At 45.5% G+C, this 13481-nt stretch overlaps 1 protein-coding gene across 1 annotated transcript in view; it reads right to left on the bottom strand.

Annotated features, from left to right (window-relative positions):
• Positions 1 to 13481, bottom strand: part of LOC114668277 (uncharacterized) — a 555445-nt gene that overhangs the window by 451935 nt on the left and 90029 nt on the right. The window lies entirely within an intron of this gene.

The raw sequence follows: 13481 nt of genomic DNA, 5'->3' as shown, positions 1-13481 counted from the left end.
TAAATTATTAGGAACCCCATACACCTGCTTATTCATGCAGTTATCAAACCAGCCAATCATGTGGCAGCAGTGCAATGCAGAGAATCCTGCAGATTCAGGGATGGAGCTTCAGTTAATGCCCACATCACACACCAGAATGGGGAACAAATATGATCTCGGTGAAATTGACTGTGCCATGACTGTTGGTGTCAAAACTGGCTAGTTTGAGTATTTCTGTAACTGCTGATCTCCGGGGATTTTCACACACAGCACCCTCTACAGTTTAATGAGAATGGTGCAAAAAAACTAAAAACATCCTCGGAGTGTCAGTTCGGTTTACAGAAACGCCTTGTTGATGAGAGAGGTTAGAGGAGAATAGCCATACTGGTTCAAGCTGACCGAAAAGCTACAGTAACTCAGATAATCCCTCTGTACAACAGTGAAGAGGAGAAAAGAATCTCAGAATGCACAACACATTGAAACTTGAGGTGGATGGGCTACAACAGCAATGACCATGTTTGGTTTCAGTCCCATTGGCCAAGAACATAAAGCTGAGGCTGCAGTGGGCACAGGCACACCAAAACTGGACAGATGAAGACTTGATAAACAGCCTGGTCTGATGAATGTCCATTTCTACTTAGGCACAGAAATGTTAAAGTCAGAACGAGGTACTAATAGCATGAATCCAAGCACCCAGCCTTCCTTGTGTCAGCAGTCCAGGCTGCTGGTGGTGGTGTAATGGTGTGGGGAATGTTTTCTTGGTATGCTTTAGGTCTTTTAGTACCAATCAGTCATCACTTCAGTGTCACGGCTTATTTGATTATTATTGCTCACCATGTGTATCTCTACATCATCAAAATGTATCCAGCTTGTAATGGCTAATTTTAGCACAATAATGAACAATGTCACAACTTAGAAGTTGCCTTTAACTTGATGATGAGTTCAGTGTTCTTGACTGGCCTTCTCAGACACCCGATCTGAATCCACCTTTGGGATGTGGCAGATCAGGAGATTTGCAGCATGAATGTGCTGGTAAACCTGCAGAAACTGTGTGATGTAATCAAGCTGTTAATGACCAGACTCTCAAAGCAATGTTTCTAACTTCTTGCTGAATCCATGTCATGAAAAGCTCAGGCTGTTTTGAAAGCAAAAAGAGACTCTGCCCACTAGTGAATTATCAAGTATTTTTATTAAGAAAGATAATCTGTTCAACAGTGCTTCAACTGAGATGATTTCTCCTTTTCCTTAAAGCCTGTTCTGCTTTGAAGAAGACCCTTTCGCAAGGCATCAAGGTTTCTAGAACTGACACATTTATTTTTATAAACTAAAAGAGATAAGAGAAGATGTCTGAAGGCTTGCTCCAGTAATGTAGGGGGGTCATCCCCTTTGGGCAGATATGAGACTGAGAGATAACACTGAACATCCACGGTGGTATTGGCAGAAACACTCTGACCCAGGGTTGTTTCACCTTCTCTGGTGTCAGGTAAACTCCAATGACCATCTTTATGATCTCCACTGTTCTGAACTGAATCATCTCCTGATGTAGATGGTGATCTGACTGCATTGTGTTTCAGAATTTGAATCAATGGCAGCACAGCATTCAGAAGTCAAACACTTCACTCTGTTAGATGCATTTTCTGAACATGCAACAGCTTGAATTTTGAATCTGGGATCCATTGATGTTGCCCAAGCAAGGACCCTCATGAGCCGCAGCTCACATCAATCTCTTAGGTTCTTTTGAAGAATATCACACATCTGCTGTGCAGTTGAGTTTGTTAATCTTTGGCTTTTTCTTGAATTCATAAGGAATCATCCTGACCATTGGAACTATTTCTGAAGCAGAAGCTCTCCTTTCTGCTGACAGTTGAACTTTCACTTGATTGTAGACAGGAAGAATCTGAAGGTACTGGATGACTGTTTCATGTTTCTCACAATTTAATGGAGCTGAGAGAGACCAAGGCTGCCACTCCTGCTTCACACTGGTCAAACAACAGCTGTAACACTAAAACATGAAGCTCCATGAAGTTTCCCTCACCCGGATAAGTTTAGGACTACCTGTGTGCTCCTCAATGTTTGAGAGCTTCTCCTTTCCAAATAGACCTGAATAGGATAATTCTGTGCCACCACTGTACACATCTCATGCCGACCAGAAGTTTATTATGTAGCCCTTCATACCTTCAGATTCATAGGCGTGAATGATACAAGCCATATGACACTCTTGTTAAATTTTCTCACAGGCAATCCTGTTGACAACATTGTCAGCGACTGTTGCAGAAATTCTCTTAAAGAGCAGCCAGGAACAACATAAGTAATAAGTCGGGAATCAAATATGTTTTACTTAACATTGGACCCAATGGTGCCTGTACATTAACAGTATAGTTGTCTACATAGAGTGAAAAATATAGGAGAACATTTAGTTTATAAAGTCAGGATAATTTGTATAACACAGTTAACAAATACATTTGTTTGCACAATCAGCATATACAGTAATGTAGCTAAATAGAATAGAAAGACACTGGGAAAGATGGTATCAATGGGAGAGTTTCAAGATGAAAACCACTACTAAACAAAAGAAACATAAAGGCTCACCTAACAATTGCAAAAAATACCTTGATTACCCCCAAAACATTTGAGATAACGTTCTGTGGACTGATGAGTCAAAAGTGGAACTTTCTGGAAACATCAGTTCCCTTACATCTCGTGAAAAACTAACACAGTTTTCCACAATAGAAACATCATACCCACAGTCAATGATGGTGGTGGGAGTATGATGATGTGGGATGTTTTGCTGTTTCAGCAACGGGGCAACTTCTTTTACTGAGGGAAGCTTGAATTCAGCTCTCTATCAGAAAGTACTAAGGGAAAATATTTGTCTGTCAGTCCAGCTCCACCTCTGAATGGCAAAAAAGCAAATGTAAGTTTTTAAATTTTGAGTGGCCTAGTCAAAGGCTTGACTTGAATCACACTGAGATGTTTTTGTGGGACATTATATTGGCAGTTCATAATAATAAACCCACCAATGTGGCTGAATTTAAATAATTCTGTAGAGAAGAGTGGGCCAAAATTCCTTGGCAGCCATGGTAAAGACTGACCTCCTGCTACTGGAGGTGTTTGATTGCAGTTGTTGTTGCAAAAGATGGCACGACCAATTTTGGTGGATTGGGGGGGGGTGGGGGGGGGGGCAATTATTTTTTTCACATGGGTGATAACAGACATTGGTGATTTTCTTCCTTCAATAAATCAAATGATCCTGTGAAATGTGTATTGTGTTTACTCAGGCTGTCTTTCTGTATTATAGTAAATTTGACTGGAGATCAGTAACAATCGAATGTTATGAATAAGCGAAAATAGAAGAAATAGAAATAGGAAAATACTTTTTTGCATATATAAACAGTACTGTTAATAAAAGTATTAATATCATCTGATCTCATTAGCTCCAGACAAACTCTGAAGCCCTCACATGGTAGGTTTTCCCTAGCAGGGACCAGTCAAGCTGTCCTTTCATTTGCTCTCCATGTGTCTAGAAGAGCACTAAAGGCCTCCCTAGCATGCTCAGCTGTGTGCATCTCAGGGAACTTGAGATGGAGAGCTGGTTCTAGTCATCAATAAAATGACATGTCACTGTTAGGTGGGCCTCAGGCTTCAGATTGAGGTCCACATTTCTGATGGTAGTCTAATGACTGCCTCTTTCTTTCTTTCTTTCTTTCTTTCTTTCTTTCTTTCTTTCTTTCTTTCTTTCTTTCTTTCTTTCTTCTTTCTTTCTTTCTTTTCTTTCTTTCTTCATATTTGGAACTCACCTTCTCCTTAACAGCATTCCATCCATCCATTTTCTAACCCACTGAATCCGAACACAGGGTCACGGGGGGTCTGCTGGAGCCAATCCCAGCCAACACAGGGCACAAGGCAGGAACCAATCCCGGGCAGGGTGCCAACCCACCGCAGCTTAACAGCATTTCATGATAGAAGTACTATGTAATTGTTTTTATTGTATTATTACTATAACTGTCCTGAGGAGACTTCAAAGTACTATGTTCATGCGACAGTTGTCACGCACATGTGCATAGGGGACAGCTGAAGGGATCTAGTGACTGCAATTCTACTGCCACTCCAGGGGTTGGGGCTGTGTCCTAATGCCTTTCTTTTTTCGTCCCTCTGCAGATGGTTAGAACATCTCTGATGTCACTTCACGTGTCCGTCCACCTTTTATGTGACTCTTCCTGTCAGAAGAGCCCAAAAACGGAAGCTCCACCATCTTGGGACAGTTCTATCTTGAACTCACATCTACTAAGATGAATCCACAGTAATTGTGTGTTTTTGTTAATTCTGCTGAATCCAATTATACAGGGTGGCCAGGCTGGCACCCCAACTCTACTTTTACACAGTGAAGTTGGCAGGACTTGAATTTTGCCCACTAGGTGGGCAAAGCATCCCACATTGTCATACTACCACCACCATCATTGACTATGGTTATAAGATTTGTATTGTGGAAAACTGTGTTAGTTTTACTCGAGATATAATGGGACCCATGTTTCCAAAAAGTTCCACTTTTGACTCATCTGTCCACAGAACATTTTCTCACATGTTTTTGGGGTAATCAAGATATTTTTTACAATTGTTAGGTGAGCCCTTATGTTCCTCTTGTTTAGTGGTGGTTTTCATCTTGAAACTCTCCCATTGATACCATCTTTGCCCAGTATTTGGCAAACTGTAGACACTTGAATTTAGTTTTTGATTTTTTGTTTTTTCCCGGCAGCCCCTCCAGACATTGTGATTGTGCAGGTGGTGTCTGGTCATATTTTATGAGACTTTTTGACCCCAAGACCCACCTAATTGTGGAGGCCATTCAAACCATCCTCCTCACTGCTCATGGGATATATATACATTCTTCTTCTTCTTTCAGCTACTCCCGATAGGGGTTGCCACAGCAGATCATCCTCTTCCATATCTTTCTGTCCTTTGCTTCTTGTTCTGTCACACCTATCACCTGCATGTCCTCTCTCACCACATCCATAAACCTTCACTTAGGCCTTCATCTTTTCCTCCTCCCTGCCAGCTCTATCCTTAACATCCTTCTCCCAATATACTCAGCATCTCTCCCCTGCACATGTCCAAACCAACACAATCTCTCTGACTTTGTCTCCCAACCGTCCTACTTGAGCTCCTATCCATCCTCATCACTCCCAGTGCAAATCTTAGCATCTTTAACTCTGCCACCTCTAGCTCTGTCTCCTGCTTTCTGGTCAGTGCCACCGTCTCCAAACCATATAACATAGCTGGTCTCACTACCGTCAAGTGGATCTTCCCTTTCACTCTTGCTGATATCTGTCTGTCACAAATCACTCCTGACTCTCTTCTCCACCCATTACACCCTGCCTGCACTCTCTTTTTCACCTCTCTTCCACAATCCCCATCACTCTGTACTGTTGATCCCAAGTATTTAAACTCATCCACCTTCACCAACTCTACTCCTTGCATCCTCACCATTCCACTGACCTCCCTGTCATTTACACACATGTATTCTTTCTTGTTCCTACTGACCTTCATTCCTCTCCTCTCTAGAGCATATTTCCACCTCTCCAGGGTCTCCTCTACCTGCTCCCTACTATTGCTACAGATCACAATGTCACCAGCAAACACCATAGTCCACAGGGACTCTTGTCTAATCTCGTCTGTCAACCTGTCCATCACCATTGCAAATAAGAAAGGGCTCACAGAGCCGATCCCTGATGTAATCCCACCTCCAACTTGAATGCATCCGACACTCCTAATGCAGACCTCACCACTGTCACACTTCCCTCATACATATCCTGTACAACTTCTATGTACTTCTCTGCCACTTCTGAATTCTTCAATACTACAGCTCCTCTCGAGGCACACTATCATATGGTTTCTTCATGTCCACAAAGACGCAATGCAATTCCTTCTGGCCTTCTCTATACTTCTCCATCAACATCCTCAGAGCAAACATCGCATCTGTGGTGCTCTTTCTTGGCATGAAACCATACTGCTGATCATTAATCATCACCTCACTTCTTAACCTAGCTTCCACTACTCTTTCCCATAACTTCATGCTGTGGCTCATCAATTTTATCCCCCTGTAGTTACTGCAGTCCTGCACATCCCCCTTATTCTTAAATATTGGCACCAGTACACTTCTTCTCCACTCCTCAGGCTTCCTCTGACCTTCCAAGATTCCATTAAACAATCTGGTTAAAAAGTCCACTGCCATCTCTCCTAAACACCTCCATGCTTCCACAGACATGTCATCTGGACCGACAGCCTTTCCATTTTTCATCCTCTTCATAGCTGTCCTTACTTCCTCCTTGCTAATCCGTTGCACTTCCTGATTCACTATCTCCACATCATCCGGCCTTCTTTCTCTCTCTCATTATCTTCATTCATCAGCCTCTCCAAGTACTCTTTCCATCTGCTCAACACACTCTCCTCGCTTGTGAGTACGTTTCCATCTTTATCCTTTATTACCCTAACCTGCTGCACATCTTTCCCAGCTCGGTCCCTCTGTCTATCCAATCGGTACAGGTCCTTTTCTCCCTACTTAGTGTCCAACCTCTCATACAACTTATCATACACTTTTTCTTTAGCCTTCACCACCTCTCTCTTCACCTTGCGCTTTATCTCCTTGTACTCTTGTCTACTTTCTGCATCTCTCTGACTATCCCACTTCTTCTTTGCCATCCTCTTCCTCTGTATACTCTCCCGTACTTCCCCATTCCACCACTAGGTTTCCTCTGTCCAGATGTCACGCCAAGCACCCTTCTTGCTGTCACCCTTACCACATCTGCTGTAGTTTCCCAACTGTCTGGTAATTCTTCACTACCACCCAGTGCCTGTCTCACCTTCACCCTAAACTCAACATTGCAGTCTTCCTTTTTCAAATTCCACCATTTGATCCTTGGCTCTGCCCTCACTCTCTTTCTCTTCTTGATCTCCAACGTCATCCTACAGACCACCATCCTATGCTGCTTAACTACACTTTCCACTGCCACCACTTTGCAGTCTTTAATCTCCTTCAGATTGAGTCTTCTGCATAGGATGTAATCTACCTGTGTGCATCTTCCTCCACTCTTGTACGTAACCCTATATTCATCACTGTTCTTAAAATATGTATTCACCACACCCATGTCCATCCTTTTGGCAAAATCCGCTATCCTCTGACCTTCTTCATTCCTCTCCTTGACTCCATACATACCCATCACCTCCTCGTCTCCTCTGTTCCCTTCACCAACATGTCCATTGAAATCCTCTCCAATCACCACTTTCTGTCCCTTGGGTACACTGTTCATCACTTCATCCAACTCACTCCAAAAATCTTCTTTCTCATCCATCGCACACCCAACTTGCAGTGCATATGCACTAACAACATTCATCATCACACCTCCAATTTCCAGCTTCATAATCATCACTCTGTCGGACTGTTCCTTCAGAATAACTCCTACCCCCATTTTTCCTCCCATCCACACCATGATAGAACAATTTGAATGCACCTGGCCTTACTCTCCTTCCATTTAGTCTCTTGCACACACAATATATCAACCTTCCTTCTCTCCATCATATCTGCTAACTCTCTCCCCTTCCAGTCATACTGCCAACATTCAAAGTTCCTACCCTCAGATCCACTCTCTTTACTTTCCTCCTCTCCTCGTGCCTCTGGACACGTCTCTCCCCTCTTCTTCTCCTTCTTCTTTTTCTTCTTGTATGCCAACAGTAGCCCAATTTCTGCCAGCACCCTGTTGGCTAACAGTACTGGTGGTGGTCGTTGTTAACCCGGGGCTCGACTGATCCAGTATGGAAATTTGTATTGTTGTCCACATATTGATTTCACAAAATTTTTCACTGGATGCCCTTGAGGGGCAAATGAGGTGGCGCATAATTTTGTTAGGGTGGCAAATGCCACCCTATATCCAAACTGTAGGTCCTCCCCTGCACTCCACCCAGTCCAAAGTGTCTAATCCTCCATTTTAAATTTCGAAGGAGGATTGTGGCACCCAGTCAGGGACCCTGCTCACGCTGCATTATTCCCTCCCCATGGAACTCTCACATTAGCTGAGGCAATCATCGGCGCATGCTCCATAAGGTCATGATGGGCAGAGTAAAGCCTCACAAACCACCAAAACATTTTTTTTATTATTTTATAATGCTTTATTTATAATAATTACAATTACAACAAACAAATAAGGCGGCATGGTGGCGCAGTGGTAGCACTGCTGCCTCGCAGTAAGGAGACCTGGGTTCGCTTCCCAGGTCCTCCCTGCGTGGAGTTTGCATGTTCTCCCCGTGTCTGCGTGGGTTTCCTCCGGGCGCTCCGTTTTCCTCCCACAGTCCAAAGACATGCAGGTTAGGTGGATTGGTAATTCTAAATTGGCCCTAGTGTGTGTTTGTGTGTGTCCTGCGGTGGGTTGGCACCCTGCCCAGGATTGGTTCCTGCCTTGTGCCCAGTGTTGGCTGGGATTGGCTCCAGCAGACCCCCGTGACCCTGTGCTCGGATTCAGCGGGTTGGAAAATGGATGGATGGATAAACAAATCATTAACAATAATAAAAATATACTTTATCATATAAGACACATAATATAAAATCTCCCCTCCTTTAACCGCCACCTTATCGTGGTGGAGGGGTTTGCGTGTCCCAGTGATCCTAGGAGCTCTGTTGTCCGGGGCTTTATGCCCCTGGTAGGGCCATCCAAGGCAAACTGGTCCTAGGTGAGGGATGAGACAAAGAGCAGTTAAACAAACCTCCTAGGATGAAAAACAATTTTGGACGGCGTTTTCCCTTGCCCGGAAGCGGGTCACCGGGGCCCCACTCTGGAGCCAGGCCTGAAGGTGGGGCTCAATGGCGAGCGCCTGGTGGCCGGGCCTGCACCCATGGGGCTCGGCCGGGCACAGCCCGAAGAGGCAACATGGGTCCCCCTTCTCATGGGCTCACCACCTATGGGAAGGGCCAAGGAGGTCGGGTGCAGTGTGAGTTGGGTGGTGGCCGAAAGCGGGGACCTTGGCGGTTCGATCCTTGGCTACAGAAGCTGGCTCTTGAGACATGGAATGTCACCTCTCTGAAGGGGAAGGAGCCTGAGCTAGTGCGCGAAGTTGAGAGGTTCCGGCTAGATATAGTCGGACTCACCTCGACGCACAGCTTGGACTCTGGAACCAATCTCCTTGAGAGGGGCTGGACTCTGTACCACTCTGGAGTTGCCCCCGGTGAGAGGCGCCGAGCGGTTGTGGGTATACTTATTGCCCCCCGACTTGGAGCCTGTACATTGGGGTTTACCCCGGTGGACGAGAGGGTAGCCTCCCTTCGCCTTCGGGTGGGGGGATGGGTCCTAACTGTTGTTTGTGCGTATGCACCGAACAGCAGTTCGGAGTACCCACCCTTTTTGGAGTCCCTGGAGGGGGTGCTAGAGGGCATACCTTCTGGGGACTCCCTCGTTCTGCTGGGAGACTTCAATGCTCACGTGGGCAATGACAGTGAGACCTGGAAGGGCGTGATTGGGAGGAATGGCCCCCCCGATCTGAACCCGAGCGGTGTTTTGTTATTGGACTTCTGTGCTCGTCACGGATTGTCCATAACGAACACCATGTTCAAGCATAGGGGTGTTCATATGTGCACTTGGCACCAGGACACCCTAGGCCTCAGTTCGATGATCGACTTTGTGGTCGTGTCGTCGGACTTGCGGCCACATGTCTTGGACACTCGGGTGAAGAGAGGGGCGGAGCTGTCAACTGATCACCACCTGGTGGTGAGTTGGCTTCGATGGTGGGGGAGGATGCCGGTCAGGCGTGGTAGGCCCAAACGTGTTCTGAGGGTCTGCTGGGAACGTCTGGCAGAGCCTCCTGTCAGAAGTAGCTTCAACTCCCACCTCCGGCAGAACTTCGACCACATCCTGAGGGAGGTGGGGGACATTGAGTCCGAATGGGCCATGTTCCGTGCCTCTATTGTTGAGGCAGCTGACCGGAGCTGTGGCCGTAAGGTGGTCGGTGCCTGTCGTGGCGGCAATCCCCGAACCCGTTGGTGGACACCGGCGGTGAAGGATGCCGTCAAGCTGAAGAAGGAGTCCTACAGGACCCTTTTGTCCTGTGGGACCCTGGAGGCAGCTGATAGGTACTGGCAGGCCAAGCGGAATGCAGCTTCGGTGGTTGCTGAGGCAAAAACTCGGGCATGGGAGGAGTTTGGGGAGGCCATGGAGAACGACTTTCGGACGGCTTCTAAGAGATTCTGGTCCACCATCCGGCGTCTCAGGAAGGGGAAGCAGTGCAGTGTCAACACTGTATATGGTGGGGATGGTGCGCTGCTGACCTCGACTCGGGACGTTGTGGGTCAGTGGGGGGAGTACTTCGAAGACCTCCTCAATCCCATTAACATGCCTTCCAATGAGGAAGCAGAGGCTGGGGACTCAGAGGTGGGCTCCCCCATCTCTGGGACTGAGGTCACCGAGGTGGTTAAAAAACTCCTTGGTGGCAGGGCCCCGAGGGTGGATGAGATACGCCCGGAGTTCCTCAAGGCTCTGTCTTGGTTGACACGCCTCTGAAACATCGCATGGACATCAGGGACAGTGCCTCTGGATTGGCAGACCGGGGTGGTGGTCCCCCTCTTTAAGAAGGGGGACCGGAGGGTGTGTTCCAACTTCAGAGGGATCACACTCCTCAGCCTCCCTGGAAAAGTCTATTCAGGGGTCCTGGAGAGGAGGGTCCGTCGGATAGTCGAGCCTCGGATTCAGGAGGAACAGTGTGGTTTTCGTCCTGGTCGTGGAACAGTGGACCAGCTCTATACCCTTAGCAGGGTCCTGGAGGGTGCATGGGAGTTTGCCCAACCAGTCTATATGTGTTTTGTGGACTTGGAAAAGGCATTTGACCGTGTCCCTCGGGGAATCCTGTGGGGGGTACTCCGAGAGTATGGGCTCAGGATTGGGTCACTGCTTTTTGCAGATGATGTTGTCCTGTTTGCTCCATCAGGCCATGATCTTCAGCTCTCTCTGGATCGGTTCGCAGCCGAGTGTGAAGCGGCTGGGATGAGAATCAGCACCTCCAAATCCGAGACCATAGTCCTTAGCCGGAAAAGGGTGGAGTGCCCTCTCAGGGTTGGTAGCGAGATCCTACCCCAAGTGGAGGAGTTCAAGTATCTCGGGGTCTTGTTCACGAGTGAGGGAAGAATGGAGCGTGAGATCGACAGGCGGATCGGTGTGGCATCCGCAGTAATGCGGGCTCTGCATCGGTCTGTTGTCGTGAAAAAGGAGCTGAGCCGCAAGGCGAAGCTCTCAATGTACCAGTCGATCTATGTTCCTACCCTCACCTATGGTCATGAGCTATGGGTAGTGACCGAAAGAACGAGATTGCGAATACAAGCGGCTGAAATGAGTTTCCTCCGCAGGGTGTCTGGGCTCTCCCTTAAAGATAGGGTGAGAAGCTCAGTCATCCGGGAGGGGCTCAGAGTAGAGCCGCTGCTCCTCCGCATTGAGAGGAGTCAGATGAGGTGGCTCGGGCATCTGATCAGGATGCCTCCTGGACGCCTCCCTGGTGAGGTGTTCCGGGCACGTCTAACTGGGAGGAGGCCCCGGGGAAGATCCAGGACACGCTGGATTGACTATGTCTCTCGACTGGCCTGGGAACGCCTTGGGATTCTCCCGGAAGAGCTAGAAGAAGTGGCCGGGGAGAGGGAAGTCTGGGCATCTCTGCTCAAGCTGCTGCCCCCGCGACCCGACCTCGGATAAGCGGGAGACAATGGATGGATGGATGGATGGATGGATGGAATATAAAATCTGAGATGTGTAACTAATTTACATGAACAATTTAATATAATTTAACATTACAATAGTTCTTTTAGCTTTCTTATTTTTAATATTTTGAATGTTTTTTTACATAAAATTCCATTTCTGTTTTAAACAGACTAACATTTTGTGTGGATTCCTCCATTCCATGTTATTGATGTGATACTTTCCCATAATCAATAATAAATTAATTATAAGTTTGAAGCTCTTGTTCACATCTGGGCATGTAAAAATAAAATAATACATCAAAATTGTTGAAAGATATCTGAAGATTGAAAGACATTTTTACGAAATATTCAAGGTCCTTTCCAAAACATCTTGGATTGAATATATTGATAAAATAAATGCATTCTAGTTTCTGTATACATATTACAAAATATACATTTCTCATCTAGGTTGAATTTGAGTCTAGATCAGGGGTCGCCAGTTTCGGTCCTGGAGGAGCACCGAGGCTGCAGGTGTTCATTCTAACCCTTTTTAATTTAGTGCCCTGATTGTGCTGCTAATTAACTTCTTGTGAATTCATTTTAATTGATTTGTTTTTTAAGATTTGTTCCCCTGAATTTCTTAATCGTTCCTCTGAATTGCTTCCTTTCTTTCCTTAAATGGCACCCAAACAGAAATGAAATGTGAAGTGAGGGAGCCAACAGAAGACCAACTCAGTCAAGGCCTCAAACTCCAACCAATTTCACTCCAACCAGCTGCTTAATGAGGTGACGATTCTTGTCGTTAATTAAACCTGTTCTTTAATTCCATGGCTTGTTGCTGCTCTGGTGGTGCATTAGCAGACATTTCTGAAATTGTTGATTTTCTCTTTACTTAGAGCCACTGTTAACATGTTTTGGGGACCTGAGCAGATCGACATTCCTGAGACCTTCATCTTTCTTTATTTTCAGTTATATTGTACGATGGACATCAGTTGTTTTGGCTCATTTTGTATCTCATTATTGTTTGGCTGCTAATTAAGGAAAAAGAAACAATTACAGGGTCTGAGTCTTCAAGTGCAAATCAATTAAAATAAGTTCAAAAGGAGTTAATTAGCAGTGAAAACTGGTCACTCATTCTGAAAGGGTTAGAATGAAAACCTGCAGCTACGGTGGTCCTCCAGTACTGGAGTTGGTGACCCCTGGTCTAGATAACATTTGCTTAACAGGGTAAAAGTAATGAATAATTTGTACTGAGATTCCATAATTTTATTAGTCAGACAATACGTACTTGACATCATCCAAAGATTTTGCCAATTAATATTTTCAAATTTAAAGTTCCAGGCAGTTTTTTCAGGTGGAGTGTAAAATATTCAGCATATTTCTTTACTTATCCAAAATATTAACACCTCCCAATAATATATTGGATGTCATATGACTGGTCGACTGCTTATCTTTTCCATGACTACCCTTCAGCAAAGTCAGAACTTCTCTGAGGTATTCTTTAGGTGTAACTGTAATCTGAAATATTTCCAAAAACTCAGTAGAAGATAATAAAATATCATTCTCATTTAGGAATCGTCTCACCAGTATAATATTGTTAAGTCAACTTTAAAAAAAGATTGATTTATTTTTATATTGTATATTTTTGTTGTTGCTGGAAAGGGGTGTGTGGCGCTCCCGATATCTGTGGAAAAGGACAAAGGTCCAAGTCTTTAAGAGTCCTGGTGCTTCCTGTCTTGCTATATGGTTGCGAGACATGGCCGCTCTCCAGTGACCTGAGATGAAGACTGGACTCCTTTGG

Source organism: Erpetoichthys calabaricus, chromosome 1 (genome assembly GCF_900747795.2).
Source record: "Erpetoichthys calabaricus chromosome 1, fErpCal1.3, whole genome shotgun sequence".
In the NCBI taxonomy this organism is placed as follows: domain Eukaryota; kingdom Metazoa; phylum Chordata; class Cladistia; order Polypteriformes; family Polypteridae; genus Erpetoichthys; species Erpetoichthys calabaricus.
This window is presented reverse-complemented; position numbering and strand designations above follow the sequence as displayed.